This window comes from Bos javanicus, chromosome 12 (assembly GCF_032452875.1).
Source record: "Bos javanicus breed banteng chromosome 12, ARS-OSU_banteng_1.0, whole genome shotgun sequence".
NCBI classification, from domain to species: domain Eukaryota; kingdom Metazoa; phylum Chordata; class Mammalia; order Artiodactyla; family Bovidae; genus Bos; species Bos javanicus.
The window spans coordinates 85,043,105-85,070,864 of NC_083879.1; positions in this window are offsets into that span (position 1 = coordinate 85,043,105).

Below are 27,760 nucleotides of genomic sequence, written 5' to 3' on the forward strand. Positions count from 1 at the left end.
GAGGGGACGCTGCAGGGGGCGGAGGCCGACCGAGATCAAGGGGCGAGACCGCCAGCCCGGGCTCGGGGCTTGGGAGGGGGCGGTGGCACCCCCCCCTCCACCCCCGGGCCCCGCACCGCCTCGCCGCCGCCCCACTGGCTAGGGCTCGGAGGAGGCAGTGAACTTGGCTGCCCCCTCGAAATTCCCTCCCCCAGCAGCACACACTTCGGCGCGCGGATCCGGTGCCCGGGCTGGGGGTGGGCGCGCGCCCCCATCACCACCACCCCCGGCACTGCGGGTTCGCGCCTGGGTGGTTCCCTTGGTGCCCGGCCCGCGGCTTGTTTACGAGCATCCCATTAGTCACCGGTGAGCTCAGGATCGATAGCAGCTTCGAGCCCCTTCCTGGAAGGGGAACCGGGGTCGGTAAGGGGCGCGGATGGGGGCGCCCTAGCCGCGGGCCGCGTGGGCCTCAGACGCTCCCCGGGTCCCACCCGCTCAGGGCTGCCCTTCCCCCGCGCCCGATCGCGGGCCCTTTCCGGGGCGTCATCAGCGCCATTCACTTGCAGGTTCTCGGGAAGTTGAAATCGTCTGTTTAGATGTAACAGGAGAAAGGGGAGGACGAGCGGGCGGAGAAGACTGCAGTTTCCATCGTGCCAGGAAGAGGGCGGGCTCCGGCGAGCCGAGCCGGGTCTCCGCGGCCGCGGCCAGTCCCCCGCCGACCCCCGGCCCCGCGCGCAGAGGCGCGGGAGTGGGCGTCTCCGGACTACACGCCCGCAGCGGGTGCCGCGTGAAAGATGCCCTTGGATGCTTCAGATATTTCCATCTACGTGGCTTCTGTGACTTTCAAAGTCGATTACAAATTAGGACCTACCATATAACGCGTCTCCTAAATGACTGTGAGGGCTGCTATTGAGGGTGGGAGTCCCCGAGTTCAGATCCGAGCAGGCTACGAATCCTGCTGAAACGAAAAAGGCTATAGACACAAGCCTTAGTCGGGTTTTTTGGTTTGTTTTTAATTGCGTCTTCATGAAATGATTTGAAACAAATTTTTGTTTTAACTCCTGGAAGTTTGCCTTTGAATGCCGTCTATACCTTACAAAAGTCTTCGTTTCCAATGTCATGGAGTCATACATTGAAGAAAAATAATTTAAGATTGTAATTTTTGAAAGAGTGATAAATATTTGAACATATTTGTAGAAATGTGACCTGAAAACTCTGCTAGTTAATATTATGGGCCGAGAGACCCCTACTTAGCGGAAGGTTGTAGTGGTTTTGGTTTTGGTAGTTGCTGTGTGAATTACGGTTCCTGATGAATAACGTAGAAGGATCAATGACACAGAAATCACCAGAATTTGCCTCAAAGAGGTGTGTTCAAAGTCGATCCTTCATTTTAGACGAACCATGCTTTACAAAATAATACTTCCATGAGTGGTGTGTGTGTGTGTGTGTGTGTGTGTGTGTACCCGTGCGCGTTTCTGTGAGTGGGCATGGGTGTGTACGTACATTTGCGTGTGTGTGATTGTGTGTGTCCTATTACTTTTAGATCTTGCTGTCCCTTTTATGGTAACAGATGTTGCCTAGCAAGCTGTCCACCCAGCAAGGAGAGTTGATGGGGCTTCTCATCTGGGAGCTTCAAGACCGATTCTGTTGTCTCTGTGATCATTTCCAGTGAACGGACCTGCCTAAATGTTCAGGAACCCTAGCAAGCAGAGGGTGATTCTGGGGTAACCTCTTTCCAGCATCATGCCATAATAATTTATTCAAAGAAAGGATTTCTGCTCTTGATTTTGGCTTTTCAAACAAAATAAGTTTTCAAATACTCATTGAATATTTAGTTGTTGTGCCCTTTGGATGTCAACAAGTCCATCTTGGATTTTGTTTTTTGTCCCCCGCCCCTTAAAGCTGTTCCAATGGGTGTTCAATACCAGCGTTCCAGTAATGGTGTCAGAAGTTGTCTGCTGGCAGCTGACACCCCCGTATACTAGTTAGTCGGTCCCTGGTTAGGTACAGACAAGCCAGGGTGAAGAATTTATCTTCTCTATCAGTGGTGTTCTCATACTCTAGGATCACAGAGCTGCAGCAAAACTGCAAACTAATTGTCATTCTGAAGTCCTAGAACCTCTAGCTGCAAGTGTGGGAGTACAATTTCCATTCTCATTAAGAAGTCAGCCGGTGAAACCAGCAGAAAGGAACTCTGTAATTAGAAACATCCCAGTCTTCCTCAACGAAAGAACTGGTTGTCTTTCTCCCTTTCCATTGCCAAATAAGCTATTTATTTATTTAAAGCTTGTTTGACACCTTGTGATTTTTCCAACTGTTCTCCAGCAAAAGTCAGCTAATAACATCTGCCAACCTGTTCCCTATGCAGGGCTGGGTGCTGCTTGCGTGGCCTGTTGCCAGCTAGAGCCGGATGAAATGCTTTCCCATGGTCCAAAATGGATAACAAAATGGCCATATCTTCGAACAAATATTGTTTTTGTTTGGTTGGTTTTGTTGTTGTTTTAATATAAAATCTTACACGGTGATTTTTTTTTTTTTTAACCAAACCAAAAAGTCCTTTCTGGAATAATTTAATTACCTTTCATAGAGTAGTCAATTTCATAAAAGTATGATATTAAAAATATACAATAATTCATAATACAAATAATAGTAATAATAATGTGTGTCAGTCGCTCAGTTGTGTTCAACTCTGTGACCCCGTGGACTGTATGTAGCCCACCAGGCTCCTCTGTCCATGGAATTCTCCAGGCAAGAATACTGGAGTGGGTTGCCATTCCCTTCTCCAGGAAGTAATAATAATAATGACCATTAATTTTCTTCTCTGTTTCACATAAGGAAGTGTGTATAGCAGGAGAAAAGTTAACATGAGAGTTTTTTGGGTTTTGTTTTTAATTCTTAACCCTGTAGCTCTTTGACAGTACTTTTGTCTTGATGGACTCTATTTATGAACTGACTAAGCTGATCAGTCCATCCTAAAGGAGATCAGCCCTGGGTGTTCATTGGAAGGACTGATGCTGAAGCTGAAACTCCAGTACTTTGGCCACCTCATGCAAAGAGTTGACTCATTGGAAAAGACCCTGATGCTGGGAGGGATTGGGGGCAGGAGGAGAAGGGGACGACAGAGGATGAGATGGCTGGATGGCATCACCTACTCGATGGGCATGAGTTTGGGTAAACTCTGGGAGTTGGTGATGGACAGGGAGGCCTGGCGTGCTGCAGTCCATGGGGTCACAAAGAGTCGGACACGACTGAGCGACTGAACTGAACTGAACTGAAGGTGATCAGTGAAATATTATATGAGCAGTTAGAGTAGTTTTAACTTAAAATGTATTTTAGGAGTAGAGATTTTAACATCAGAGGTGTATGTCCCAGTCTTTAGAAGGAGTGGCAGCATTCCATCAAGTTTGCTATATTAAATAATGTATTTCAAAAACAATTAACAAATGAATTAATAATGTATGTCAGTAGCTTATGTACTACATTACCCCTTCTGTGATGAATGAACTCCAAGGACAGACTTTCCCTCATCTAGGATCCATATGGGGTCTTCCTACACTCTAACTGCTAGTTTTTCCTCACAAATATATTTGCTAATGTGTTTCAACTGAAATTTCACAAGGCTTTTGTAATATGCCAGTGCTGTGCAACAGAATGTTTTACGTGAAAGAATGTAACTGTTGTTCGGATCATTTACTGTCAAGGGGTGGCTTTGCAAATGTTTGAAAAAGCAGGATTTGTGCATAGGCTGTATCGTTTTCTTGGAAGTGGTAAAGCTTTCCACTTTAGTATTTATTTTGCTCTTTAAAAATCCTGATGCATTTTAAATAATCCTTTTTAAAAATATTCTTTTGGGGAAGAAGAGTTTTCTAAAGTAAATGATTTCTTATGTGTATATATTCTTGAGCAAACTACTCTGATGCTCAAGAATTATTCTGAAAAGTGTAAAAATTGAATTAATACTGCTCAGAATAATGCTCAGTTATGTGGTAAGCTCCAGGACAGCTAATCCAATATTCAGAACATTTTCATTTTTAAAAGAATTATATTGAAGAAATACTAACATATAAACAAGCAATTACAGAGTGACTACAGCCAGTGACTTACATTTCTTATTCATTCATCCCTGAATTCTGTTGTGTTTGAATTTTGAGAATATGTTTCTATATTAAAACACATACACACTTTTTTCCCCTAAAGACTTTCCATGATGGAAATTAAAAGTTTACATTAATGGCTATATAACATTACTGAATCATCAAGACAAACAAAAACTGTTCCTTCTCAGAAAATCCCTCTTCCTTGGAATTCTTGGCCCTGAAATATAATATAGCTTACGTTTTGCATGGCTAAATTGATGTCCTGCGATGCTGTGCTGCTGAGTTAAAGCCTTGTTTATGTTCTATTTGTTTTTTTGTTTTGTTTCTATCAGATCAGAATTAAAGTGTCTGCTTCTCAATATGTACTTCCTGAGCAGATGACATAAAAAAGGGGGGGGGCTCTAAAATGACACAGCTATACTTTCTGGGAGGGGAGGGGGTGAGCAGTGAGGCCAGCTGGGAGTGCCCTTGAACACAGCCCAGATGTTAAGGAAGGAGGAAGGTCAGCCGGAGCTCACTGATCCCACCGTTGCACATTTGCTCCAGGAGCCAGCTTTCGCCCTGGTTTTGCAAAACTGCTCAGGAGGTAAATAGGACAGCGGCTGCCCGCTTGTCGCCAGATGCTCTGGCGTCTGGGGCTGTAGTCAGAAGCCTCCCGCTTTCCTGCAGTCGTTCATGTGCCATTTCCAGCTCGCCTTTCAGTCTGTTTTCGAGAGTTGTTTTGAAACCCAACCTACAGATAAGAGAGGAAACATGACCCGCTCTTGTGAATGCTGCCACCAACTGGCAAGGCTTCCTCCCAAGGCAGGACCAGCTCCCCTGCGAGCTCTCATAGCCAGAGAGGTGCCTGCTTTTGTGCAGAGCTGCTTGCAAGCTCACCGACCCTGGCTGGGCATAAATGTTTACATTTAGAGTCGATAGAAACTGCTTGAGATAAAAGAGAAGTAGCATCAAGGAGTGACTAAAGACGATGTCAGATAACAAATGAGGAATGACTGTGTTAGGAAGCTTCATAATTTTTTCTTTTCTTTTTGGATTCAGTATCAAGCTAATATGGTCACATTTTCTGATACACTTTATATCTCAATTTGCATCTTTAGTTACCGAGAACAGCTATTATATAAAAAATGTATGTCATTGTCTTTTAAGACTTTAGAAAACTACCTAACCAACAAATTAAACATAAGAATCTAAACAAGATTATTTTCAAATATTTCCTGGGGCGAACCTCAGGGTTACAATCAGGATACAAACTTTTGGTTGTATTTCTCCACAAAATTGACCTATCAATTTCTTTTTTTTTTTTTCTTTTTTAGAATAAGCCAAAGTCATCTTGAGAGATTTTGAAAAGTATTTGAAAAAGTATGGAGGAAAGAAAATACATTTTCAGAACTATCAATAACATTTTAAAAGCTACAAAAGACAAATGGCAGTGAAATGTCAAAAGTGCCTACCTTTTTGATTAATTTGAACTTATGAACTCATAGCTTATTTATCAAAGTTAAACGTATAAATGACACCTTCTTTCATAATTGCTCTAGTCTCGGTTTTTTGGCGGTGCCAATGACAGAGATATTCAAGTTAGTGATGGTATTTGAGCTAAGTTATCCCAACAGTGTGAAGGGATCAGAAGACATAATGTATTTGCTCCCAAGTTTGTTCTTCAAGTACCTTTAGCCGGGATGAAAGAGAAAAACGAAACAACAGCTTAGTACATAGAATAGCAACGATAATGACAACAAGTGATGAGAGTGGTTTACCAGCGTGTTCACATGTTACGGCGTTTGATGCTCACCAGTCTGTGAGAACCAAATCAAATAGTATAGTTTATATTCTTGATATTAGTATAATTAGGATAGTTATGTCTATGCTCAGTCGCCACCCGTGTCTGTCCCTTTGCGACCCTGTGGACTGTAGCTGCCAGGCTCCTCTGTCCATGGGATTCTCCAGGCAGGAATACTGGAGAGGGTTGCCGTGCCCTCCTCCAGGGGATGTTCCCCACTCAGGGATTGAACCCAGGTCTCTTTCATCTCCTGCATTGGCAAGAGGGTTCTTTACCACTAGCAGTATAGTTATAACTATATTATAATAACAGTATATCAATATATTATTGTAATGTAATAAACATGTATCATTTTCCCATAATGCCAATATTATAAATATATGATTCTGACACAAGCAAGCATCCAGGTAGATCTTTAATTCCCCTTCTGGATCCTATGAGCCCATATACAATGTTTAAGAATGACTAGCTATTTTTATGAATAGGATGTTTTTTTGCCTTGTTTAAATCACTTAGAACACAAATGATATTAACTCAGCTGAAGTAATTTGAGGAAAGAGGAATTCGTGAGATTCACGAGAAAATAATTAGAGCAACAACTTGTGAAGTTAGAGCAGATGCCACTTATCACCATTCCCCGCTGGCTGTTCCATGTAAAGTGGAGACTCCGGTTCAGATAAACACATTCCAGGAGTCACTGGGTGGCTCGCACCAGCTTGCATCTTCACGGCTTCTAGTTCTTCACCGAGATGTCAGCCTATCACCTTGCTCGAAGAGAGAGAAAAAATAAGACTTAAATACTGAAAATTTCTTGAAATTACATTTGATACTACAAGAATATCTTTTTCGATAGTAGTAAGTATTAAAAAGCCATATTTTTCACTGCTGTTGAGCAGCACACAGAAAATGAAATATATTGGTATTTTACTTTATTATTCTGTTTTTATTTTGGCAAGTATGTCCCTGGTTTGAAAGCTTCTACACGCTAAGAGTGGATTCCAATTCCAAAATGGCAACTGTATCCCTCATGGTATAAATTTAAGGAAACGAATACGCAGATTGTTAATGAGTGTCATTGTTAAAAGTTACATTACTCTTTACTTATAGAATAATAGAAAAGTAGGATTGTTCTTTATTATGCAGTTGAATTTATATCTTTCTCAACTCAAGAGATAAAAATCAGCAAGCATCGAATTGCTAAAGGTGTGTGAACTATCTGTTTAAGCATCAAACGTGTTAGGAATTATCATCGAATTGCTAAAGGTGTGTGAACTATCTGTTTAAGCGTCAAACGTGTTAGGAATTATCTAGAACATAGGTTGTGCCCCTTTTGTTTACTGTCTAAATAATAAAGTACTATCTTTCTTCAATGATTTACATTGGAGGAGTTTCCTTTTTTTGTATCTTTTGTTACAATATTGTTACATGTAATTTGGAGACAAAAATTGTCTGTTATGACACTGATCATATGGCATTTTTCTTAATTTTCTTAATACTATATTTTAGTTTGTAATGTTGCTGTTTTAGCCTCTTCTAATTAATAAGATATGGTAGATAAAGTGATTTTCATCTTTAAGCCCAGGAAGTTTTGTAAAGTTCCTCATATCATATAACGTTCAGGAAAATTCCAGGAAAAGGTGATATGAAGATGTAATAAGGAAAAAAAAAACAGAAATGAACTTCATCTTGGTTACTTGCAACGATCTTCTGATGAAAATCTCGTTTGCAGTTAGAACAAAGAAAGGGGATACATGGGAAGAAATAAAAGGTAAACTGAGGCAACTTTAGGTGTCGAGCAGTTAACATTTAGGCTGACTTGCAGGGGGCCCTGCGCTGTCAGAGGGCTTCCACGTGGTCACACAAGCACCTCCGAGTCCTCATCCGTGTTCAGTTAGAGTAACAACCCCGATGTTCATGGCATTGACATTCCTGTCCTTCACGTCACAGTCTTTCCTAACTGTGGTTAAACTGCGCGCTGCTGGGGCTCACTGCTGTTCTCCACTGGTTCTCTTTTTTCTCTTCTTTTAAATCCTTCGCAGGCTCACTCTTCTAAGTGCCGTTTGCAATCTCCAGCTACTTTCCGGGGAGGGGGAAACGCGTTTTTGTCTCCACAGCTGACCTTCGGCATACTGTTCTCAGTCCTGACTGGACTACAGTTTCACGCGTAACAAGGCATCATTAAAGCATTTAGTTGTAATAACAAGGAAACGGCAACCCACTCCAGTATTTTTGCCTGGAAAATCCCATGGATGGAGGAGCCACGGGGTCGCAAAGAGCCAGACACGACTGAGCGACTTCGCTTCACTTCACTTCAACAAAATGCCCATTTTATAAACAAGGCGCATCTGTTTAAGAGAGATTTAGAGTGCTTACACCCACTCCGCTGGGAATGAAAATAGGAAGAAAAAAGGAAAAAGTCTCTTTCATTTAGTGGAAATTCGTTTCAACTAGTCAAACAGTAATTCTATCAAGCATATTTTTAAGTTAATTTTTTAAGCTAATATTTTGGACAATGATCCCAAAGGTCTATATAATATGAGGAACTACCTGCTTTGTAGGAAATACTATTAATAATAAATGGTTCCCAGTTACATTATCTGGTGATAAATTCATATTAACCCAATAAAGTAGTTGATTCTATCAGATTTATCAGTGTCTTAAACATCTACTTTGTGCTAAAGTGTGTGTGATACTATTGACTCCAAAATGCAAATCTACATCAGCCACCCAGCTGTGCCTCTTGGGAGGGGCTGCCTTCCAGGGGTATCTCCGGTCCCCACACCTCTTGCTGGGTGAGTTGGAAGTGCAAGTCCCTGGGTCCCCTTGGTGCTAGCCCCTTCTGGGCACTGAGCTTGTAGCAGTTGCCCTAAGAGATGAGGGCTTCCCTGGTGGCTCAGTGGTAACGAACCCGCCTGCCAATGCAGGAGATGCAGGAGACGCAGGTTTGATCCCTGGGTTGGGAAGATCCCCTGGAGGAGGAAATGGCAACCCACTCCAGTATTCTTGCTTGGAAAATCCCATGGACAGAGGAGCCTGACAGCCTACAGTCCACGGGGTCGCAGAAGAGTCAGACACGGCTGAGAGACTCAACAACAGCAACAAAAGGAATAAAGGGAGGGGTGGCTCCCTCCAGGACAGACAGCAGGCTTGCTTATTTCCGGCTTCAAAGAGGTGGATCCCCACGCCTGGTGAACCCGCCAGGACACCCCAGCCCCCGCTGTAGGGACAGCCACTGGGACGCTCGTGTTATCCCCGTGATGCTCAGGGAGGGGACGAGGGAGCAGAAGCGGGTCTTGCTGTTTTCTGTGGCACAAACCACGGACCCCCAAAGCTCACCTCCTCTTCCAGCGAGCATGCCTCTAAGTGATCAGCTCGTAAGGAAATTGCAGCGAAGTCTCAGCCCCCCAGGGAAGCTTACAGACTAGGGGGAGACAGCCTGTGTGTACACAGGCAAAGCCAGGGGCCAGCGGCCTTTAATACAGAAATGGATCCAGCTTCACAGGGGAGGCTGGTGTACTCCAAAGCTGGCGTTTTATTTCGTGTCTCAGGAAGACAGACTGTTTGATAAATGATGTTGGCATAACTGGAAAATACATCTGAAGACACACTAAAATTGCATCCCTGTCTCCTTTCACGAAAATGTCAGGTGAATAAAAGATGTACATGTTAAAACATGAAACCGCAAATGCGGGAGAAAGGGACAAATGATAAATTTAACTTTCTGAAATAGAATTCTGTGCAGAAAAATACAGGAAAGGCGAAATCAAAGACAGCAAACTGGAAAGAAATCGCAGACATTATCACAGGAAGTGCTACTTGTGTGTTTACTTCATACGTTCAAGACTCCTGTAAAGGCAGCAACAAAGAGACCACAGACAATATAAAAGGGGAAAGATCTGGACGCAAAGGTCACAGTGATGAGAATAAATGCAGGAAAGTCTAAACCAGTAACAGCCTGCTTAACCTTTCTCACAATAAGATAAGTGCAGATTAAAACCACAGTGTGGTACAGTCATTTATCCATCAGATTGGCACCGATCAAGAAGTTGGGTTACTTGATCCAGATGTCAGGAAAGGTTCCCATACAAGGCTGCTTGATGGTACAGACCCAAACAGCATCCACGCAGGGCAATCCGACTGTCCATTAAAGTGACAAATGTCCGTGCTCTTTGACTGACAATTTCATGTCTAAAAATCATTGGTACGTATGGGAAATAATTGCCTTACAAGAGTATTGTTGAGAACGGAACCTGATGTGCATGTGAGAAATAGTATGTTCTGGAGGACCTTCATTCCATTCTCACCTGGAACAGCAGAAATTTGGAAGCAAGTCGAAGGTCAGCAATTTGGAACTGGTCAAACCATATATGAATGCAATATTATACAACTGTGACATGTCGAAGCTTTATTCATACCATAACATCCCAAGATGTGGTTTAAGCAAGGAAAATATAACACAAGAATCTGTTAACTATTCAGAGGTGTAAAAGTAACGTATTTTACCGTTTAAGGGCTCTGTAGACCTAGTGCGTTTGTGCTTGTGATCTGAGATGCTGAAAGGCTGTCACAGAGGTTTGGACTGGAGGTATCGGTTTGGGAGTGCAGGCATGTAGGAGTATTTATCCATGGGATGCACTAAAACCTAGACATCATATTCAAAACCAGAGATGTCACTTTGCTGACAAAGCTCTGTCTAGTCAAAGCTATGGTTTTTCCAGTAGTCATGTACAGATGTGAGAGCTGGACCATAAAGAAAGCTGAGCGCTGAAGAACTGATGCTTTTGAACTGTGGTGTTGGAGAAGAATTTTGAGAGTCCCTTGGACTGCAAGGAGCTCAAATCAGTCAATCCTAAAGGAAATCAGTCCTGAATATTCATTGGAAGGACTGATGCTGAAGCTGAAACTCCAATACTTTGGCCACCTGATGTGAAGAGCTGACTCATTTGTAAAGACCCTGATGCTGGGAAAGATTGAGGGCAAGTGGAGAAGGGGGCGACAGAGGATGAGATGGTTAGATGGCATCACCGACTCGATGGACATGAGTTTGAGCAAACTTAGGGAGATGGTGCAGGACAGAGAAGCCTGGCATGCTGCAGTATTTGGGGTTGCAGAGAGCTGGACATGAGTTAGCGACTGAACAGCAGCAATGTGCTAAACTCCCGGTGAGAGAGATGAAATCGGGAGGAGGGCCCAGATCACGCTCAGGTTTCGAAGTCAGGGTCAGGAAGGGGAGCCGACAGAGGACACTCGGGAGAGGCAGCCTTTGAAGCAGGGAAAACAGCAGGGTTCATGATCAGGAGAAGGCGTGGAGGAGAGCCTCGGGAATCATGATGCTGAGTGACCCAGGGAGGTGGATCTGGTGACAGGGAAGCCACTGTGGGTCCAGACGGGAGTTGATTCCTTGGGTGAGGTGTTTGTGGAGCAGAGGAGGTCAGAAGGCAGCCCAGAGAAGACAGGAAAGATGAGCCTCGTCCCTGAGGATGAGCTCTTCCATGATGGGTTGCAAGTGCTGTCCTGGCAGGAGCGGCGGGGATGAGAAAGGACACGGAACTCTGAGCAAAGCCAAGGTGGACGGCCAGCAGCATCCTCGGGAGGGAAGGGAGGGCCGGGTGACACAGACTCGGATGGACGGCGACTGGGAGCATGAGAGAAACGCGGAAGGCTTCTGGAGATGCCGGAGGAAGGCAGGGCTGGTGGGGAGACAGCTTGGCAATTTCATAAAAGTGAAGTCGGTCAGTCGTATCCGACTCTTTGCGATCCCATGGACTGTAGCCCACCAGGCTCCTCCATCCATAGAATTTTCCAGGCAAGAGTACTGAAGTGGGTTGCCATTTCCTTCTCCAAGCCACACCCAATCATAGCGTACCATCCAGGAGTCATGCTCCTTGGAATTTTCTCAAAGGAGTGGAAAACTTATGTCCGTGTAAAATGCGAGCACAGATGTTTATAGCGGCTCTCCTCATAATTGCTCAAATCGGAAGCAGTCAAGACTACCATTCATAGGTCAATGGATAAATAAACTATGGTACATTCACACAATGGAGCATTATTCACTGATTTCTTTAAAATGAACTCTCAAACCATAGAAGGTGTAGAAGAACATGAGATGCACGTTAATAAGTGAAGGAAGCCAATCTGAAAAGCTGCTTACTGTGTAATTCCTACTACGTGTCATCCTGGCAAAGGCAAAACTATGGAGTCAGTGAAAATAAAGAAAGCAGTGGCTGCTGGGGGTGGAGGAGAGGGGGCAGGCAGAGCAGAGAGGATTTTTAGGTCAGTGAAAATAAAATTGTGCTTGGTATGAGGAAGGTTCTGTGTCCTTACACATTTATCCAAGCCCACAGACTATTGAGCACCCAGAGTTAACCTAAGGCGATCTGTGGACTTCGGGTGATTACAATGTGTCAATATGTGTTCACTAGTGGTAAATATCTATCACTCTGTTGAGTGATAGATAACAGGAGAGGCTATACATGGGGGGTCGGGTGGGAGAAACCTCTAAACCCTCCTCTCAATTTTGTGGTAAACCTAAAATTGCTGTAAAAAAACAAAGTCTTAAATTTTGTTTCAAAACTACGTCCCGTGAGAACGTTACTACATGTCACAGAACCGCGTATTTTAACATGGCTCTTTTATGTAATGTGAATTCTACCTACAAGAACACACCTTGATTACAGCTCTTCACCTCTACCGAGAGGGTTCAAATAACTCCGTGGTTACCTACAGCACTAAGGAGACAAACTGCAGCATGATCTTGCTGGCAAAAGATGTTCTTATTTCAAAAAGAGACCAGAAACGGATGGAGAAAATTAAAGAAGGGAAGGCGAGGCTGAAATGCAAAACGCTGACCTTCCCACCTGAAGGAGAAAAGAACCAGGTAGTACCCTAATCTGCCAGATCCAAAAAAAGTTTAACCAACCAGCCCCTCCTGGGGGGGTTCTGGGAGGTGCAGGCCCTGAGTTTGAATCACCCGGGGTGCCCTTGAACAGAAAGCATCAGGACCCATGATCCAGGGTTAACAGTGTCTGGGGGAACACCCTAATTTGATTGCCCAAAGAGGCTTTAAACCCCCAACCACGTAATTATTTCATAACAAACATACGTCTGTCTTCCCCGTTGACCTCCTGCAGCACACGCTCACTTTCACATGAGGCTTTGCCGCCACTGAACCTCCGTGTGTGAACACGTGTTTGCTGAGATGGTGGTTGATTTCTGTCGCCGTATAAAATGCTACCTCTGTATTCTGATTAGATTATTGAAGGAATAACTGCTTAGGGAAGAAAATCTTTAGACTACAGAGGAGTGAATAGAGGAAAACCAAAAGGTAACATGAGTGTCCCACCCAGAGGTGGTCGTTGTCAGCACTTTCAGGACATTTGTATCCATCTTTTTGCATGCATGTGCGCTACTGTGCAAAATGGAAACCACACTGCTTTAAAATGTCCCCAGTGGCATCAATGTCTTATGGCTACATACTCTTCCATTTTTTCACCGCAATCACCTGGTCTTTTCACCGGCCTGCTGCTGCCCATTGGCCACCAAGCTCGGCATATTTGGAAGAACCAGATCAGCCTGTGAGCATCATCACCGCTGTCTGACGGCCAGTGTCCCCAAGGCGCTGTGGCCCCAGCAGATGCTGTCCGTGGACGTGGACAGTGGTCTACACATTCTGCTGCGTGCCTGTGACCCTCCTGCACACAGAAGTCCTGACTAATGAGGACCCAAAGAGGAAGGACATAAAACAGAGTGAAGGGAATAGAAGATACAGCGGGAATGGTCCCAAACACTTCAGCATCCCCATTTTATAGGTGGTGAAACTGAGGCACAGGCAGTGCTTAATCTGAAATCCTACAGCTACTGAGGAGCACAGTGGAGACTCAGGGCCACCCCACCCCAAAAGCTGTGTGGCTACATTCGGGCTCAGGATGCACGCAGCCACTATAACTTTTTCCCGTTCCCACCATTAGCTGAGCAAAAGGCTGGTTGGGTCCTCCTGTGTGCAACATGCTGAGCCGTATGCTGGGAGAGACATCACAGTAATGATGCAGCGATGAAGCTGTGCTTACATAGCAGGACAGGCTTCCCTGGTGGCTCCAATGGTAAAGAATCTGCCTGCAATGCAGGTTCGATCCCTGGCTTGGGAAGATCCCCTGGAGAAGGGAATGGCAACCCACTCCAATATTCTGGAAAATCCCATGGACAGAGGAACCTTGTGGCCTACAGTTCATGGCGTTACAAAGAGTCAGTCACGACTGAACGACTAACACACACACACACACCAGGAACCCAGATTAGGGTTCTGGGTCCCCCTCCCTTCCTTCATGGGGAGAAGCTCTGGGGGAGGAAGATGGGAGATGGGATGTGAAGGAACAGTGACCTGAGACCGCCTTCAGCCCTCAAATTCTTTAAGGAGCTGAGTTTGATTTGCGGAGTGCTCTGAGTTTCTTCATTCCGCATTCATCTGAGTACCCCATCGTTCCGCAGCCCGTAACATTTAAGTGCTGGCTTCAAGAACCTGGAGAAGTTGGAGTGCGAGTTGGGTTGAAGTTTTGCTGAACGAATTCCACAGGAAAGAAAAGGGCCAGATGTTGAAGGGATTTTCAGAGGAATGGATTGTCCAGGTGTGAACATGGAGGCCCAGAGAGGTGATGTGATTTGCCCTAAGCCATGCAGCTAGTGTCAGAGCCAGGCCTAGAAGCCAGGTGTCCTGGCTCCCAAGACATTCCGCTGCCCGAGGAATGGAACAGGGCTTCCCTGGTGGCTCAGATGGTAAAGCGTCTGCCTGGAATGCAGGAGACCTGGGTTCGATCCCTGGGTTGGGACGATCCCCTGGAGAAGGAAATGGCAACCCACTCCAGTACTCTTGTCTGGAAAATTCCATGGACTGAGGAGCCTGGTAGGCTACAGTCCATGGGGTCACAAAGAGTCGGACACGACTGAGCAACTTCACTTGATTCACTGAGTTTCAGAGAATGACCCGTAGATCCTTCAGCCACCAGAGCAACACAGAATCCCCAGGGAACCCCAGATCTCAGCCCGCCTCTCAGAACCTCGATCCACTGGCTGTTCACTGTTAAGATGCTTCCAGTCAGCCCCTGGCAAGAGCCACGCTGGAGAAGCCCATCTGGTGCCCTGCTCATGGTACCATGAGCAAACATGGGCTTGAAGGATCCTGCCATATTCAGAAATCCCTGGCTATTCCCTAGCCCTGAGCCCTGGGCTCAGCGTGGCACTTCCAGTGTGATGCTAAGAGGGTTCCTAGAAGTACGTGGCTGCAGATTTACAAAAACTTGGCCCAGGTATAAAGGTCTGTAAGCTATTGTTCTTTGTAAATCTTTGGATCCGTTGTTATGTATTCTGCCTCCGACCTTTTGGCAAGGATGGGAAAACATTACCATGAGGTCCAGGTGGAGCCCCAGAGGGGTGAGAGCAGATGGTCATGCGTGTCTCCCTTTTTTACACGCCCTAGGTGGTGGAGGACACACGTCCTTACAGAAGAGACGCAGAGACACTCAGAGGGAGGGACGATGGTGTGGTGACCCCCAGGGAGGAGCCACCTGAGGATGGAGGCAGAGACTGGAGCCGCAGGTCTGTTAGGGTCAGAACAGCAAGGATCACAGGCAACAGAAACCAAGAGGAATGTGTGGAGCAGCTTTTCCTGGCCTTTCCCCTCACAGCTCAGCTCTACCAGCAGCTCGATTTCAGACTTCTGGTCTCCAGAACTGTAAGAATACATTTCTATTGCTTTAAACTATCCATCTGTGGTACTTCGCTATGAAGCCCTAGGAAACTACCACAATTAGCCTGAAACATGTTGTAATTCCTGATAATTACAAAGCAATAAAAGACGACTGGGTTTATTTCAAAAGAACTAATGAGCCAGCTTGACAAATACCCCCTTGGCCAAAAGGGTGCAATTTGAGTTTGAATAAGGGTAGAAATGACAAAGACTGATGTATGTCACATTGGCTTCAATCCTTGTGATCATAATGATATTTTGAAAAGCCAAATTGGTCACTTCTTGAGAGGCATGAATAATAAGTCTATTATTTTGAAACCTCAGTAAATAAAAGGATAGAATCAAGCACTTTTAATGCTTATCTGCCATCAAATGTAGACATTTAACAAAAGATTAGATGAGGAGAAAGCTCTTATAAACTTATTCTAGCTAAGAAATGGAAACAAAATGATAAATTTTGACTCAAACTATTTACCAATCCCCAGTAATCTACTGGATCCGGGCATCAAAACGGACAAATAAACAGACGTAACCTACCTTCTGAGGGTTCGGTTCAGTGTGGCCTCACTGAAGGAACTGAACCCAAATCTGAACGAATCTTTGAATCCAGCCACACTCAGAAGGCACAGGATAACTGCTGGACTCAATCAGTAAGATCTAGTCTTTAGAAGCACAACTGGAGAAACAGTCCACGTTCTTCAACAGATGAACAGTAAGCCAATGAATTAGATGGTGGGGAGTTATGTGTGAATTCAAAACTCAATCAAGTTTAACTATTGGATTGACCAAAACATTCTTGCCAGTTTTTTCATAGCATCTTTGAACTTCTTGACCAACCCAATACAGTATCAACCCAATACAACAATTCAAACTGTGGAGCTGGAGAAGACTCTTAAGAGTTCCTTGGACAGCAAGGAAGTCAAACCAGTCAATCCTAAAGTAAATCAACCCTGAATATTCATTGGAAGGACTGATGCTGAAACTGAAGCTCCAATACTTTGGCCACCTGAGGCAAAGAGCCAACTCATTGAAAAAGACCCTGATGCTGGGAAAGATGGAAAGCAGGGGAAGAAAGGGGTGACAGAGGATGAGATGGTTGGGTGGCATCACCGACTCAATAGACATGAGTTTAAGCAAACTCCAGAAGATAGTGAAGGACAGGGAAGCCTGGCATGCTGCAGTTCATGTGGTCATGAAGAGTCAGGCACGACTTATCCACTGAATGACAGCAATACAACAATAAAGTAATGTAAGGAAGTGTCAAAGCCAAGATAGTGGTGACTTTGGGGGAGGGGTCAAGAGCCCGTGATGTGGATAAGGACACAGCCAGGGTTTCTGGGGAGGCTGGCATCGTTGACCGTGTTGACCTGGTTGCCACTACAAACACACTGGCTTCGTAGCAGCTGACTAAGGCCTGCCCTCGCTGGTGCATCATCAGACCCATGTTTTACGGGCTTGGCCAGAGGATGCGCCTCTTCCCTTTCCATTGTTTTCAAGTTGATGTCAACTCATTGCCCTTTCTTTGAGAGTCCTCATTGTCTCTGAGATCATTTAATAGGGTTTACTTCTCTAGGCTGGACAAGTCTCTACAGAGACAGAGGCACTCTTTTCTGTGGGGATGGAAAACGGTCTGACGTTTTTGGCAGTCGTGAACCCTGGTCATGAACTTTCGCTTGGAGCGTTACTGGTCTGACACAGCAGGGTGATGGCAGCGGGTCCATCTCTGCACTGACTTGTCTGTCTGTACATCCATCCAGCGCTTGCTGCCAAAGAGTGAGAAAGAGAATATTTGGGACCTCTGTGTAAGCAGAGGGGAATTCCCAGGGGATGCCAAGTGGATGGGAGGGATTTGAGACATTAATCAGCCCGACATTTATAGGAACCTTCCAGGGGAGAAGTTAGTTTCTATAAAAAGTGGACCCCAAGGCCTCAGGAATGGATGAGATATAGGAGGTGCACCTGTCAGGACTCCTTGGCTTGCCATGAACTCAGTCTAAGCTGAAATCACTGTCTTGGGATATTGTTAATACATTGAACCTCCCTCATGCCTCAGAGGTTCAAGACTGTGGGACGGGATTGTCCCCCCTCAGTGATGGGAAAGGCCACAGCCCCTGCAGAAGGTCCTCTGAGACCCTTCACCATCACGTACCACCAGCCAAAATGATAGAAGACGAGCAAGTCAAGGAGACTGATGGCTGAGCTTGCGGTCCCCAAAGGCACTTGCTGGTCTACTTTGGATTTTGTGCTCTCAAGTCAACTGATGGACATCCAGGGGAATCTTTGACCACCAAGGATGCACTTTCACGAAAAGAGGGTACCCTCGAGACCCTCACAAGACCTGCACTGCACCAAGAAGTCTGCCTCCAGGAGCCTCAGGGGGCCGCCCGGCTCTCCTGGAGTTGGCGGGCGTATTTGGAGGAAGAGACTTGACTGGCTGTTCCTTGGAGGAGCAGGAAGGCTGAAGTACCCACAGTGGCAGAAGCAGACGGGCATGAGAAACACGCTCTTCCGGGATTGGGGGTGGAGAGGCCAGGGCGCCAGGTTTCCCCAGGGACCATCTGGGGCCCGGGAAAGGTTGCTGAGCGTGATGGAGTCCCAGGACTTCTCCCAGGAAGGCAGAGGGGCACGGCGGGGTCGGGGTGGTTCTCCTGACTCCGCGGTGCAGAAACGCCCGTGTCTAGACGTTGGCAAACAAGGAACAGACAGTCAGACCATGATGCTGTTCAGGCAGGACTGTCTCCCTTCCCTTCTGTGGAAGCCAGTGTACCTGGGGGAAGCCACAGCACCGAGAACTGGAGGACAAATGCCAGCCTTCCTCTCTCCTCGCCCATCCCCGCATTTCAGGGAATCCCTGAGCTGAACGGAAGAGCTCTTTGACCAGGAAGAAAGGGGAAGTCTTGATCAGGATGGGAGCGGGATTTTTAGTGTCTGAGAAAGTGAGTGTGCCCATGACCGAGGAGGACAGAAAAGTCACGGGACCTGCTCGAGTGTCTTAAGAGGCAGAAAGGGGAAAAGATGTAGAAGGCATTTGAAGCCCGTGGTACCCACATGTTGCCCTGACTTCATTAGAAAACACTTACTGATCTGGAGCAGGAAATCCAGATGGAATGCGCTTTGGGACCTGGAGTTTAAAGCTTAAATGGTAGGGTATAATCTAGCCTCTGTCTCTCCTCCACTCCCTCCCCTCCCCCTTCTCAACTTCTTTACATTGCATTTTCCCTGTAGGTTCTGTTGTCAACAGCTGCAAGCTGACTCTCTCCACGTGGTTGGAAAGACGACTGGGTCTTTGGTCTTTACAGCGAGTGACCTGGAGGCAGAAAGAGCCTCTCTGCCAGCATCTCCGTGTTGGTTATCACAGAAGGACTCCAGCTGGTCCTACCTGGTCTCTATGCCTTGAATCCACCGCTGAGAATGGCAAATGGGACACCAGGATTGCCAGGCTGAGCCAGAGGCCCATTTGGTGTCTGAGGACAGGGGTCCCAGAGGTAACCAGCCAGCCAGAGTCATGTAGGATGGAGGGGAATGTTCTTAGTGGAAAGAGAAGTGTCAGGACCCATAGAATAAGGAACTGGAGAGTAAGTGGCCAGCAGAGGTACCGCAGGAGCAGTCGTGAGAGAACAGACCACAGAAGCCCCTTGACTCTCCCCCAGAAACGAAGAAAGCACTCAGTCTTTTAGCGTAGCTCGCTGCCATCTCCAGCGGAGCAGAAGTGAGCTCCCATCTCCTCTCTCGGCTTTGTTGCTTGGTGCCTGCAGCTTTGAGATGCTGAGTGGAAGGAAAGAAGACTGAGCCTGCATGAACATTCTGAAAATAGGTAAACCACGGAGAGGGCTTCCCTGGCGGCTCAGTGATAAAGAATCCGCCTGCCAATGCAGGAGATGCAAGAGACGCAGGTTCGATCCCTGGGTTGGGAAGATCCCCTGGAGTAGGAAATGGCAAGTAGGTCCAGTATTCTTGCCTGGAGAAGCCCATGGACACAGGAGCCTGGTGGGCTACAGTCTATGGGGCTACAAAGAGTCGGACACAACTGAGCAACTGAAAAACAACAAAACTGAGGAGGAAAACCGTGAACTGAAGACCAGTAGCAGACACAGGCAGCCCTGCTGGAATTCCACCCCACTCCATGCGAGGCGGAGAGTGAGACACAAACGCGTGCGCTCAAGTGGCCAGTGGTGCAGATTCTCCCACATATGACCGATGTTTCCTTTCAACGCACGACGACCAGACGAATACAAGGGGACGCGTTGTCTGTAAATTATCACCCAGCGTCTAGCATACATCTCAATGCAAACTGCTACACAGGCTACCCAGCTCCCTCCAAGTAATCTCCAAGTGACTGCGTCTGCTAAACAACACAATAATAACTTAGGGTTTTTTGTTTTGTTTTTAATGGTGCAGTTTAGTGGGAAAAGCAAATGGGTGAAAATAGAACATAGATATAATAATACAGTTACTTCTTTCTAATACTGTTTGATTCTTAAAAAGTGTTAAGTAAGCTGTTCTAAATAACCATTAACAGACACATCAAAAGAAGTGCACTTCAAAGTCATTTCCGGCATGCCAGAGCTGATGGGCATTTAAGTCAGAGAGCTGTAGTTGTGGCAGGAACACTGGACTAACCGACCATCTGAATTCTGCTTCTGTTCCTACGATTTACAGCTGTGTACTTACGGGCAGCACACTTACCCTGAGTAGTAATGCTTCCCGTCTAAACACAGGCAGGTGTCTGGGTTAGATGTCTGCTAAGGCACCTTCCTGTTCTAAAAAATTACAGTCTTCCACCACATGTAAGGGCTTCTCAGGTGCCACTAGTGGTAAAGAACCCACCTGCCAATGCAGGAGACACCAGAGACTCAGAGGCAATCCCTGGGTCAGGAAGGTCCCCTGGAGGAGGGCATGGCAACCCACTCCAGTATTCTTGTCGGAAGAATCCCATGGACAGAGGAGCCTGGAGGGCCACAGTCCACAGGGTCGCAAAGTGGACACGACTATAGTCACTTAGCAAGTAAGCACACACGCACCATGTTTAAAGGGCTTCCCTGGTGCCTAAGTGGTAAAGAATCCACCTGCCAATGCAAGAGACTCGGGTTCGATCCTTGGGTCAGGAAGATCCCCTGGAGAAGGAAGTGGCAACCCACTCCAGTATTCTTGCCTGGGGAATCCCACGGAGCCTGGCAGGCTACAGTCCATGGGGTAGCAAAGAGTGAATATGACTTAGGGACTAAACAACTGTTTTAAACCCAAAGCCCTGATTTTGTGAGCAGTACAGCTTACGGCTGTATCATTGCGGTCTGTCAGTTTTTCGGGGGTTAGGGCTTTGGCGTCTCTCTGGGGGACTTGATTTAACCCAGAAAGGACAGCTGTGTCTCTCCATTCCCTCTGCACAGCGGGCTTTCTCTCAGGCAATCCTTGGCTCCCTGTTTCATTCTGGGTGAAAAACGTGACGTTCTTTCCAGCGGCGGGCGAGCAACTCCAGCACGTGGCAGCGTGAGTTTGCCCCGGACACTCTCCCATCCGCGTCAGGGCAGTACCCACATGACACCTAATTCCTCTCCCCTCCTCTGCTGTGTTTTTCATAACAAAGTTTTCTGTGTAACTTGCAAAGAATACGTTTATTTATAATTTGCAGTTTGTACAGCGTTTCTTGCCATCAGAGTCTAAAGTCCGCACCAGGCGTGTTCACTGATGTGCTAACTGTCCGGAACCTGGTGGATCTTCATTACTTGGGGACGCCTCCTTCCAAACATTCCTTTTCTTGAGTCTGTCAAATATTTTGGAGGATATGCCCCCTTTGAAAAGAAAAAAATGACAGGTTTTGATTTTTGTTCAAAATGATGTGATGAGCCACAGATTAGGTACAGCAACTAATCACGCCGGTAAAGTATTCATATAAAACCAATGTTGAGAGGCCTGGACTATGTTATTTTGGCCAAAAGGAAAAGAACTGATGGATTTCTGTTCTGAGAATTTGTAGGGAAATGTCGGGCTTCTGAAAAGTTTCAAAAGTGCTCTTTATGTTCAGAAAGGGGAAGAGCATTACAGCGGTAGGTGAACTTTCAGGGATAAAGTGAGATGCCAAGAGTGTACCAGCCAGGGCGCAGAAGTCAGTATTCTAGTAACTATAAATGGTGTGTGACATGTAAAAATTGTGGATCACCACGCTGTTACCCCGTGACACACACTATTGTGTGCAGCACCTGTGCGTCAGTAATTTTTTTGAGCCTGGAAACAACACGTCAGTGGAGGGCTTTTTGTTGTTGTTTTTGCTTCAATTAGTGAAGTCGACACAGCGTGTCCTGTCGTTGGCGCTTACTGAGAATGCATCACATATTTCTGCATCTCGGGACACTTTCTTGAAGCCTTTGTTTTTCAATCTAAGTATCACTGAGACATACTGTTAAATATATTCTTAAATATATATTGTTAAATATATTCTTAACAATATATTTATTGTTAAGAAAATTTGTGCTACTCCTTTAAAAATACGAATTGCTGGTAAATACTTGCTAGGCAAACTTCAAATAGCAAATAGAACTTGGAGAAAGGAGAACGGTTGGCATCTGCAGCATGGTATCACATGAAGATCGCTCCAGCATCAGTTGACTCCTGTAGGGAAATGTTTTCTCTTGCTGACTATTTGAAGTAAAGATTCAAGTTAATAAATAAAGGATGTGGTTAAAAAATAATTAGGAGTGAAGATTTCTTTTAAACCACACTCAAATAACTTTCATGATGGGATTTATATATATACACTGAGATATTGCAATTTGGGTGGGGGGCCTTCCTTGCTAACTGGTGAAGAACCCACCTGCCAATACAGGAGATGTAGGTTTGATCCCTGAGTTGGGAAGATCCCCTGGAGAAGTAAATGGCAACCCACTCCAATATTCTTGCCTGGGAAATCCCATGGACAGAGGAGCCTGGCGGGCTACAGTCCATGGGGCTGCTAAACTGTTGGATACAACTTGGCAACCAAACAATAACAATGCTGTTGGAATTAGGAACAATTTAACATTAGTCACCGAGGTGACAATACCTGTGAATGTACATTTCCGGTAGGACACCCTGTGAATACACACGTACGGAGCGCAGCATTAGAAAGATGCTGCTCGATCAGGCAAATGCCAACCTCATGGAACAGTGAGATAAAGCCTGTGCGCTTGATTCACTCGTGTGAGTAACTGCTGGACCCCCACCCTGCACCCCAAAAATGAGTCCTACAGTTAAAAGAGTCTTATTGAATCCCAGATGAGATTAATCCAGCCCAAAGCTGCTTAAGGACTCTGGTTTGGATGGAGCGGTGGAGTTGGATTCATGACATAAACATTATCAGGGGTCAGTTGGTGTCTATTGGGTATAACTTCAGAATCAGCGTCTTATACCTGCCCAGTGATCGCAATGGAAAATAAGGTTCTTCTAGCAGAGACGGTCAAAATTATTTCAGAGGTGCTAAACTATGTCACAGTGAGGACACTCACAGACGACAGAGCCGTACCTGAAAATCTGGGCAGGGAATGTAAACTATGTCACAGTGAGGACACTCACAGACGACAGAGCCGTACCTGAAAATCTGGGCAGGGAATGTAAACTATGTCACAGTGAGGACACTCACGACGACAGAGCCGTACCTGAAAATCTGGGCAGAGAAGGCTGCTTACCTGTTGTTTACCCTGGGGACCTCCTTAAATGGAGGCATTTATACCATTTGATAAATAATACGGTAGTGTCCATGTGAAGAAGTTTCGAGTTATCTTTTTGTTTATTCATCTGAAGTCAGCTTCTCCAAAAGCACACGTGCCTCCCACATTTCTAATCTGAGGCATCCCACACTCACGGGGAATCAAAATAAGCCCATTATTAGCCAGTGATGGGTTTGCCAACACAACTGATTATTTATCTGTCACCCTCTACATCCATCCAAAGCCGTCATCACTGCTTAAGCCAGTGTGCTCAGTTGCTTCAGACATGTTCGATTCTTTCAACCCCATGGACTGCAGTCTTCCAGGCTCCTCTGTCCATGGGATTCTCCAGGCAAGAATGCTGCAGTGGGTTGCCATGCCCTCCTCCAGGGGATCTTCCTGACCTAGGGATCAAACCCACGTCTCTTACGTCTCCTGAATTGGCAGGAAGGCTCTTTATTGCTAGCACCACCTAGGAAGCCCATGTCAATGCTTATGGATGAATAAACGGGTATAATTGTCTACTCTGATGCTCCAGTGACTGAGGAGGAAAAATTTCCTTAGACTCGCATGTCACTGAAGCCTACGGTAGTCATTTCTGGCTGTGCCCCACACAAGGTCTGCAACATGGCATTTAGGGTCTGGGGTAAATTCTGAAGGTTCAATAATCCACATCTTTCCAGCGCTATGATCCTGAACAAGTTAATTAATCTCTCAAGGTGTCAGTGTCTTCAGCTGTAAAATCAGTACACTAATAAGGTACACTTTTAACGTCAAGTATGTAATTAGCACAACGCTTACTAGCTAAGAGTCATAACTCTAATGACTTTATAGACTGGATTCAATAAATGCATGTATTTTATTTGTTTCTTTTCATCAGTGGAGAAGGAAGGTAAGCCTGCTCTTTGTATGGTGGCTGCTGGAGATTTTAATGGTACATGAATGGTCCTTATGTGATGAAGCTTGACAGTCACAATGCTCCATGACTTTCTAGAATCCTGGGCAGTGACCTGCAGTCCAGAGAGGCGGAATGCTATTCTCAGGGCAGCAGAGCTCATGCAAAGGGAAGGCAGAATCCTTCCTTTGAGGTCTCTGGTTCCACCTCTCAAGACAGAGAAGCTGGTGAGGATCTATGCAGTGTCCTAAGCATGGAGAGCCCAGTGGTGGAACCAAGGTTATGTCCATTTTCAGATCAAAATTTGTAAACATGGTGTTGGTCATATTTCTTAGTTATACATATGTATGTTAGTTGCTCAGTCATGTCCGACTGTTTGTAACCCCATGGACTGTAGCCCGCCAGGCTCCTCTGTCCATGGAATTCTCCAGGCAAGCATACTGGAGTGGGTTGCCTTTTCCTTCTCCAGGTTATATGTGTATCACAGTGCTAACATGAGAGTAATACTTGTTCAAGCCTGATAATTAATTGTTAAGTTGATATCTTGATAATAGGGTCCATATGGGTTGAATGAAATTTGTCAGAACAGCAATACAATTTTCCAACTTGATTTTGTTTGAATATAAGGCAGTATTCTTGGGCTTCCCTTGTGGCTCAACTGGTAAAGAATCTGCCTGCATCGTGGGAGACCTGGGTTCGATCCCTGGGTTGGGAAGATCCCGGAGAAGGGGAAAGCTACCCACTCCGGTGTTCTGGTCTGGAGAATTCCATGGACTGTACAGTCCATGGGATCGCAAAGAGTCGGACACAACTGAGTGACTTTCACTCACTCACTCATACGGCGGCATTATTGTTTTAGCCTGGTTGAAACACTGGAGATGTTTTTGTTTATCAGCATTGCTAAGGTTTTTCAAAACGTACCACCCCATGTCTTCATCAGCTTTAGCCTGAGCTTCTAAGGCAGGAGACGGGGAGCAATCACAGCCCAAGTCAAACAACACTTGTCAACAAACAGCTTCATTACTGCCAGAGCTCAATGGCTATAACACTGCTAAAAGCTCATAAACCACTTAAACTTGTATGCTCTGCACTCCCCCGAAATCTCCACCGACAGCGATGCAAATGGGCTGTGGCTTTTGATGAATTACGCTGCTCTCTTTCCTAATGTAAGGTCGAGTTTCTCATTATTAAATGGTCATGTGCCAAGATAGTTGGTGGCCTAATGGTCAATTAAATTCCAAATGGACTTCAAAGACCAGGATTAGTTATTTCCTTTTACATTCAATTCTTTAATAATAATTTACTTAAACCCCTGAGAAAATTTTTCACGTGCTTCATTTGCTGTCAGTGTTTGAGAATTATTAAATACTACTTTCCAAAATGTTTTTAATAACTGAACCTTTTTAGTAACAGATCTGACAGTCATTAAAGTAATGACACAATTAGAAATTAATAGTGGCAAAATATTACACAAATGAACCTGTCTACAAAAGAGAAACAGACTCACAGACAGAAAGGACAGACTTGTGGGTGTTGGGGGAGACGGCTGGATGGGAAGTTTGGGATTAGTCAGTGTAACATTCCAATCCATCCCTCCCCCACACCCCCCACCTTGGGCGTGCCAAAGCCGTTGACTGTGTGGACCACAACAAACTAGGAAAATTCTGAAAGAAATGGGAATGCCAGACCACCTGACCTACCCCTGGAGAAATTTGTATGCCAGTCAAGAAGCAACAGTTAGAACTGGACATGGAACAACAGACTGGTTTCAAATTGGGAAAGGAATACGTCAAGGCTGTATATTGTCACCCTGCTTATTTAACTTATATGCAGAGTACATCATGAGGAACGCTGGGCTGAATGAAGCACAAGCTGGAATCAAGATTGCCAGGAGAAATATCAATAAAATCAGATACACAGATGATACCACTCTTATGGCAGAAAGTGAAGAGAAACTAAAGAGCCCCTTGATGAAAGTGAAAGAGGAGAGTGAAAAAGTTTGCTTAAAACTCAACATTCAGAAAACAAAGATCATGGCATCTTGTCCCATCACTGAATGGCAAATAGATGGGGAAACAGTGGAACCAGTGGAACCAGTGAGAGACTTTATTTTTTTGGGCTCCAAAGTCACTGCAGTTGGTGACTGCAGCCATGAAATTAAAAGACACTTGCTTCTTGGAAGAAAAGTTATGACCAACCTAGACAGCATATTAAAAAGCAGAGACATTACTTTACCAACAAAGGTCTGTCTAGTCAAAGCTATGGTTTTTCCAGTAGTCATGTATGGATGTGAGAGTTGGACTATAAAAAAAGCTGAGTGCCAAAGAATTGATGCTTTTGAACTGTGGTGTTGGAGAAGACTCTTGAGAGTCCCTTGGACTGCAAGGAGATCCAACCAGTCCATCCTAAAGGAGATCAGTCCTGGGTGTTCATTGGAAGGACTGATACTGAAGCTGAAACTCCAATACTTTGGCCTCCTGATGGGAAGAGCTGACTCATTTGAAAAGACCCTGATGCTGGGAAAGGAGGGCAGGAGGGCAGGAGGAGAAGGGGATGACAGAGGATGAGATGGTTGGATGGCATCACCTACTCAATGGACATGAGTCTGAGTGAACTCCGGGAGTTGGTGATGGACAGGGAGGCCTGGTGTGCTGCAATTCATGGGGTCGCAAAGTGTTGGACACGACTGAGCGACTGAACTAACTAACTAACTAACTAACTAATATACGCTGTTAAGGATGGATAAACAGCAAGATCTTACTTATAACACAGGGGACTATGCTCAGTGTCCTGTGATAAACTGTAATGGAAAAGCATAGGAAGAAGGATGTAGGCATACGTGTAACTGAGTCACTTTACTGTGTAGCAGAAATTAACACAACATTGTAAACAAACTACACCCCAATAAAAATTTTTTTTAATTTTATTTTTTAATTTTTGGCTTCTCTGGGTCTTCATCGCTGCTCGGGGCTTTCTCTGGTTGCAGTGAGCGGGGCCTCCTGTAGTTGTGCCGCTCGGGCTCCTCACTGCAGCGGCTCCTCTTGTTGCAGAGCTCGGGCATCGGTGGCTGTGGGATCTTCCCAGAGCGGGGATCAAACCCGTGTCTCCTGCTTTGGCAGGTAGATTCTTAACTTCTGGACCACTAGAGAAGTCCTAAAATAATTAAAAAAAAAAAAAAGAAATTAACAGTGGCTATGCCAAAATGTCCTAACTTAGATAGCATATTGAAAAGCAGAGACATTACTTTGCCAACAAAGGTTCGTCTAGTCAAGGCTATGGTTTTTCCAGTGATCATGTATGGATGTGAGAGTTGGACTGTGAAGAAAGCTGAACACCGAAGAATTGATGCTTTTGAACTGTGGTGTTGGAGAAGACTCTTGAGAGTCCCTTGGACTGCAAAGAGATCCAACCAGTCCATTCTAAAGGAGATTGGTCCTGGGATTTCTTTGGAGGGAATGATGCTGAAGCTGAAGCTCCAGTACTTTGGCCACCTCATGCGAAGAGTTGACTCATTGGAAAAGACTCTGATGCTGGGAGGGATTGGGGGCAGGAGGAGAAGGGGGCGACAGAGGATGAGATGGCTGGATG